At 32.2% G+C, this 7,824-nt stretch overlaps 1 long non-coding RNA gene across 1 annotated transcript; it reads left to right on the plus strand.

Annotated features, from left to right (window-relative positions):
* Positions 1–558: 558 nt before the first annotated feature.
* On the plus strand, positions 559–3,816 carry LOC143081622 (uncharacterized). Its single transcript, XR_012979995.1, has 3 exons — positions 559–706; positions 1,239–1,297; positions 3,403–3,816. It is a non-coding gene; the product is annotated as an uncharacterized LOC143081622 (long non-coding RNA).
* Positions 3,817–7,824: the final 4,008 nt, after the last annotated feature.

The raw sequence follows: 7,824 nt of genomic DNA on the forward strand, positions 1-7,824 counted from the left end.
TTCAAGGTTAATTCCAAATATCAATGTACATAACGTATTTTAATGTTTTGTTACAATCCTCTACTGTCATTCCAAAATGTCTAAACCTAGTTATATCTACCTCAATATTCACCCATATTAATATTACAGATGGCCCAACAACCCTTGAAAGATTCTTCTAGTTTTGAAAAAAAATCAGCTCTCACTTGCTGATCTTTCAGACGTTTGGGTAAGTAAAAACACAATACGGGGACAAATCTTGTATGGTTCAGGAAGTTATCAATCTCAGCTGATGTAATTTTTTTGTCGAGAAAGGCCTAATATGTAGAAAAAAATCTTAAATATATTCGTGTTTGCCTGTGAGTTTTCAGTAGACATATATTAACATGATACATTTCCTCACATGTTTTGTAATGGAGTTTGAATATGACTTTTGTAACTTTTGCAGAGATGAGAAGAAATTTTTTTTTTTTTTTACACCAGGTGAGCATCTTTATAAGAAACATGGGATAAGTGGCGATGGGTCATTGACAAATTTGTTTACACAGTCAGACTACACGGTAGACATAATAGGTTTATTGTTGAATTTCAATCAAGGAAACATTTGTTAAAATATAACCACAGCTTGAAAAGAAATTATATTTCATTGGACAATAAAATCATGCAAGTAGTATAAAAAGTCAACAGACAGCAGTAAATAACTGTACACAGCAAGGAGGTGAAAAAGGTAAATATTACTTCATACTTTTCTTCTGAACAGTTGAAAAAAAAATATTAAAATTATTTATAAACTTTTCCGCTGAACATTAAGCAAGCAAACATTTCGTACTTAGTTTGGCCTTTTAACCTTTTTTTTATTCGAGCGTTACTGATGAGTCTTTTTTAGACGAAACTCGCGTCTGGCGTACAAAATTTCAATCCTGGTATCTATGATGAGTTTATTTCTACTAAATTCATTGAACCAGGCTAATTTCTGTTAGGCTTTAGGACTGAAAAAATATTGCAAGTGCGTCGACAAAAAGATTGTGTATGACACATAACCTATCTGCCTTGATTAATTTAATTAGTTGAACTCTATGCTCTGTTTCCTATGCCTAAATTTGGAATATGTTGAACTTTGCGCTTTTTTTTTTTGGGCCTAAATTTGGTTGAAATGAGTAACACTTGTCAACATTCCGTGAAATCTTTATTTCTGTCCCTCAATTACTATTAACATATTTCGGTTAAAAATAATGGATTGTTCTTTATATTTATTTCAGCAATTGCATGATGATGAGACCTTATCTAACTGTAGTTTTGGTACTGTTAAGCGCAGTTGGTGAGTTATTTTAATTGTTATATTTATATATATATCACTTAAATGTTTGAAATAATTGATTGATGTTTTATGCCACTTTCAGCACAATTCTGATATTTCGTGGCTGTCAGTTTTTATAGTTGGAGTGACTGGAGAAAACCACCGAACTTCGGTAGGAAAATCGTCAATCTTAATCAATTAAAATTGGAGTCTTGCACATGTGAGGGATTCCAACCTCACAACCTCAGTGTTGACAGGCTAGTGATCTAGTGATACAGTAATTCGACTACTTAGACCATTCGGCCACAGAGGCCCCTAAGATAATTGAAGAAAACATCTAAATAAATCAAATATAATTCAAACCGTTGATTTATAGAGCTAGCATCGATTAACGTTGATTTTAATTTTGATTAGAAATGAAGGAACAGTATGTGAATGTTTATTTGTTATCGTGCCAACAAAATTTGCTATCAAGTTGTATTTGTTAATTTTGAATCAAACTCCACTATTATATAAAAACAATAACAAGTTTGCTCCATGTCAAAATAAGTGCAGATTGGTAAAGGAATACCAATGTACATATACTTCTGTAAAAGATATTCCACTTTTTAAATGGTTTCGGCCGATGTGTAAAAAAATGCGAGTATGTGACTAACTCTTCGGATCGATTTCGATGATAAAGGGTAATCACTTTAGATCAATCATGTGTATCAATGAAAACAAAAACCGATAGTAATTTTGATAAGCCTAATGTTTCACAATTTTGTTAAGATAAATGATAGTGGTCAACTTTTTATCACATTTATCAATGTGTTTACTAATTGTTATCGTAATTTGTTCGTTAATTTATTTTTTACAATTAATATATATATATATATAAAAGAAGATGTGGTATGATTGCCAATGAGACAACTCTCCACAAGAGACCAAATGACACAGAAATTAACAACTATAGGTCACCGTACGGCCATCAACAATGAGCAAAGCCCATACCGCATATTCATGCTATAAAAGGCCCCGAAATGACAAATGTAAAACAATTCAAACGAGAAAACTAACGGCCTAATTTATGTACAAAAAATGAACGAAAAACAAATATGTAACACATCAACAAACGGCAAAAACTGACTTACAGGCTCCTGACTTGGGACAGGCACATACATACAGAATGTGGCGGGGTTTAACATGTTAGCGGGATCCCAACCCTTCCCTAACCTGGGACAGTGGTGTAACAGTACAAAATAAGAACGAACTATAAAAATCAGTTGAAAAAGGCTTAACTCATCAGATGGATATGAACAGAAATACTACACAAAGTGGACGTGGCTGGGTATTTGTATATCCCAACAACAAAAAGACACTAATTACAGATCTGAGAGTACTCGCAGTTACTGACAGCTAGTTCAAAACCACTAACAACTAATTAAAAAAATCATGCTTTTAAGACTAAATTATCAATCCTTACGCATCCAACATCCAATGGATTTAGTGTAAAGACGTCATTTAAACATTTGTAAATGTCTGTTTTATACCTTGTACATTTGTATCTCCATTAATTTCTTATTGTGTATGTGTTTGTGTGCGTTTGTGTTTATGATTGATTGGTGACTGCTTAACATTGAGTCAGCACAAACAGGCTGTATCATAACGAGAGCTGGTTATGTAATTATATCTAACAGATGTTAACTCTCCTTTTAATATTTATTAATTTGAATTAAAAGAGGAGCCCTTTAACTGTGAATTCTGTTATCAATTACTCTTTCCACCAAATAATCTTTTTATGTCTTGAACTTTCAGACTTCACATAAAAAACTTGACCATACAACATAATGTCCTTTAAGCAAAAGACAAATATTTCAGCAATTCGTCAAGCACTTTATATCCTCTAGTCTGTAAAAAATTAGGAATAAATTTAATTACATACCAACAAATATACCATCAAATCTGAATTCTAAAAAAATGACAAAAGTTCTAGGACAGAACTAACGATAACCTTTCCCGTTCACATTTTTAATGTTCTACAGAAGGAGTGCAGCTTGTCTTTTTCTGCAGTTGAATAGTCTTTAAAGAAAGTGCATTCGTCGTCGTGTTTTTTCAATGTATAGATTGCTTTTTTTCTATTTCAGCCGTGTGCTCAAAGCAGGCTGGAATCATTAAAATATGCGAGGGTCATTCGAGTAAAATAACTTGTTCAGGTGGCACCAAAATACATATCATGAAAGCAATTTATGGTCGAACAGAGAAAGACGTATGTCCTTCCAAGGCTATCAAAACAACTAGTTGCTTGTCTGAATCTTCGACCTGTATAGTCAAGGCAAAGTGTAATGGAAAGTCTTCATGTTTGTTAAAAGCATCGAATGATGTATTTGGAGATCCTTGTGTAGGAACTTACAAATACCTAGAAGTTGAACATATTTGCCGTTAACTCTTAATCTTATAATTTGCAAATGAATGTCTTCAGATGTAACGGAGAACACACTTCAAAAGATGTGTAAATATAAGATTCGAAAAAAATATGTGTCATTAAAATTAAAGATCAATATGTTTTTCTGAATTTTTTTATACTTCATTATCTACTTAATAAACATACAGTGAACTATGGTTAAGATAAATGATAGTGGTCAACTTTTTATCACATTTATCAATGTGTTTGCTAATTGTTATCGTAATTTGTTCATTAATTAATTTTTACAATTAATATATATATATATATATATATAAAGAAGATATGGTATGATTGCCAATGAGACAACTCTCCACAAGAGACCAAATGACACAGAAATTAACAACTATAGGTCACCGTATGGCCATCAACAATGAGCAAAGCCCATACCGCATATTCATGCTATAAAAGGCCCCGAAATGACAAATGTAAAACAATTCAAACGAGAAAACTAACGGCCTAATTTATGTACAAAAAATGAACGAAAAACAAATATGTAACACATCATCAAACGGCAAAAACTGACTTACAGGCTCCTGACTTGGGACAGGCACATACATACAGAATGTGGCGGGGTTTAACATGTTAGCGGGATCCCAACCCTTCCCTAACCTGCTAACCTGGGACAGTGGTGTAACAGTACAAAATAAGAACGAACTATCAAAATCAGTTTAAAAAGGCTTAACTCATCAGATGGATATGAACAGAAATACTACACAAAGTGGACGTGGCTGGGTATTTGTATATCCCAACAACAAAAAGACACTAATTACAGATCTGAGAGTACTCGCAGTTACTGACAGCTAGTTCAAAACCACTAACAACTAATTAAAAAAATCATGCTTTTAAGACTAAATTATCAATCCTTACACATCCAACATCCAATGAATTTAGTGTAAAGACGTCATTTAAACATTTGTAAATGTCTGCTTTATACCTTGTACATTTTTACCTCCATTAGTTTCTTACTGTGTATGTGTTTGTGTGCGTTTGTGTTTATGATTGATTGGTGACTGATTAACATTGCGTCAGCCCAAACAGGCTGTATCATGACGAGAGCTTGTTATGTAATTATATCTAACAGGTGTTAACTCTCCTTTTAATATTTATTAATTTGAATTAAAAGAGGAGCCCCATAACTGTGAATTCTGTTATCAATTACTCTTTCCACCAAATAATCTTTTTATGTCTTGAACTTTCAGACTTCACATAAAAAACTTGACCATACAACATAATGTCCTTTAAGCAAAAGACAAATATTTCAGCAATTCGTCAAGCACTTTATATCCTCTAGTCTGTAAAAAATTAGGAATAAATTTAATTACATACCAACAAATATACCATCAAATCTGAATTCTAAAAAAATGACAAAAGTTCTAGGACAGAACTAACGATAACCTTTCCCGTTCACATTTTTAATGTTCTACAGAAGGAGTGCAGCTTGTCTTTTTCTGCAGTTGAATAGTCTTTAAAGAAAGTGCATTCGTCGTCGTGTTTTTTCAATGTATAGATTGCTTTTTTTTTTATTTCAGCCGTGTGCTCAAAGCAGGCTGGAATCATTAAAATATGCGAGGGTCATTCGAGTAACATTACTTGTTCAGGTGGCACCAAAATACATATCATGAAAGCAATTTATGGTCGAACAGAGAAAGACGTATGTCCTTCCAAGGCTATCAAAACAACTAGTTGCTTGTCTGAATCTTCGACCTGTATAGTCAAGGCAAAGTGTAATGGAAAGTCTTCATGTTTGTTAAAAGCATCGAATGATGTATTTGGAGATCCTTGTGAAGGAACTTACAAATACCTAGAAGTTGAACATATTTGCCGTTAACTCTTAATCTTATAATTTGCAAATGAATGTCTTCAGATGTAAAGGAGAACACACTTCAAAAGATGTGTAAATATAAGATTCGAAAAAAATATGTGTCATTAAAATTAAAGATAAATATGTTTTTCTGAATTTTTTTATACTTCATTATCTACTTAATAAACATACAGTGAACTATGGTTAAGATAAATGATAAACCATGAAGAGAATATTAGGTTATACGCTGGTAAGTCACTAAATAACTCATAAAATCGACAAAAAGGTTCATGGCAACTTCCATTTGAAATAATGTTATTGCGGTTTTACCAAGAGTATTTCATTTAGATAAAAACACAATACCTTGTAGAATGTTTCGTCCTAATCATACGAACACTTTCCGAAAATTATCTCACATTGATGTTACTTTTCTAACCCTATTCTATCAGTTTCGATGATTGTTTACACCATTTGACTACCCCTACATCAAAAAGATAAATTTATATTGATTGAGCTATATTATTTCCTTAATGTCCATTTGCATATATATCATGCATGTTCAGGACGAGGTCAAATTAACAATCAAAACAATATGTAGGTTCCGCCGGTTGGGGTCGCCCAGGAGGAAGAGAGAAAAATTGAACTTGAAAATGAAAATTGCCATTATTCGCAATTGCCTAGCCCTCCATTGTAAAATACAGAAAACAACCATTTAGAAAAAAAACCATATATTTTGTCAATGTATTGCGATAATTTTAACACTGATCAAAATAACGAATTGTTACTTTACCAGATAGCGAATATGAAATCCTGCCTTTTTTCTACCAGTCAATCAAAATTAAAATATGCTCCATATTTCTTTTTTTTCCGCGTTATTGATCAACCCTTGTTTTGATTTACGTCCAGTGGCAAATATTTCATTTAAGTTAAGGACGAGAGCAAATTAACAATTACTAGTAATTAGCGTCCCTATTCTCAACGGACGTGGCTTCGATTAATGTTCTGATTACTCTATCTTCTAAATTATCTTTCCTTTAACATTAACAAATATTAAAAAAAGTCATTTAACTTGTGTCATGGCAACAACTCGTATAAGTCGTCAATTGAAAATGTTAGCAATATAACTTATATTTGTAGATCTAAAAGAACCAATTTGCATTGAAACAATGTTGAAAATTTTGTCAGAAATTAACTTTTATTGTTTGAATCTGTGTTTACATTGAACAGATTGAAATTATATTATTGATATTGAATAAATACAACACCACATGCAGTTTTGTGAGTTTGTTGTCACTTCGAACATAATTTTTTCTTCAAGTAAATAAATCAATGAGTTATTGATGGATTTCTCTTAGAAGAAATTTAAAGGTCCCAGTAAATACACTACACAGAGAACAAGAGCTATTGTATTTATTCAATGGGACAATTGAAATGACAAAAGTTTAAATACCTTGACCAAGAAGGGATGACTCTGTGGAAGAGTTTCAATTGGGCCGCAATAACAGATTTAACTTTTCATGTGCCCTAACATAAAAATTGTTGCTTTCTGTATAGTATATAATATTTTTGACTCCTTTATTTATTATGAAGACCAACTTCTTAATGTTTATTTGGTTAAATGTCAAGTCTTCTTGGCCTGCTGTCTCGTTTACATACATACATTGCACCTTGAAACTTCCTTATTCATTCTGTGATGAGTTATAAATTTTGTAATGAATGTTTGCAGTAAACAATATGACATTTATTAATAATTTGAAATTATTTTCTCTCAAACGTTTGAATGTTTGGTTTAGGCTATTATGTTAAAAAAAAATCTAATCCCCTGAGGAGGACCCTGTGTTCATTCTTATGCGATGCGGTTAAAGGAGAGCATACAGATTTCATAAACATATTTCAATTTTCTTATCAGGGCTGGGAGGTTAGGCAACTTCACCCCAGAATCTGTCATTTCAGAGCCAAAAATGAATAAGATCTTTTGCTATATTCTTTCATTTTGTGTTTCAACCAAACATTATTTTAAAAAAATGTCGGCCCTCTCGACAAATTTGCAACAGTGGGATGAGAATCAAGGATTTTTTCAATGGCATTAATAATTCAGCTAAAGTTTAGTAACATTTTGTCCTTTTTTCCTGCATGGAATATTTGTTATATCTTCACCTTTACCTCTGCATACAAGATTTTTGGAAGTGTATAATTTAATCTTACAATTCAGAAATCTGTATGACGTGTCCTTTTAAATTTCAGCTCACACAATGAATTACCTGTTTAGCAACTAAGCATGATAGACAAAATGAACATGAG

Source organism: Mytilus galloprovincialis, chromosome 1, assembly GCF_965363235.1.
Source record: "Mytilus galloprovincialis chromosome 1, xbMytGall1.hap1.1, whole genome shotgun sequence".
NCBI classification, from domain to species: Eukaryota; Metazoa; Mollusca; class Bivalvia; order Mytilida; family Mytilidae; genus Mytilus; species Mytilus galloprovincialis.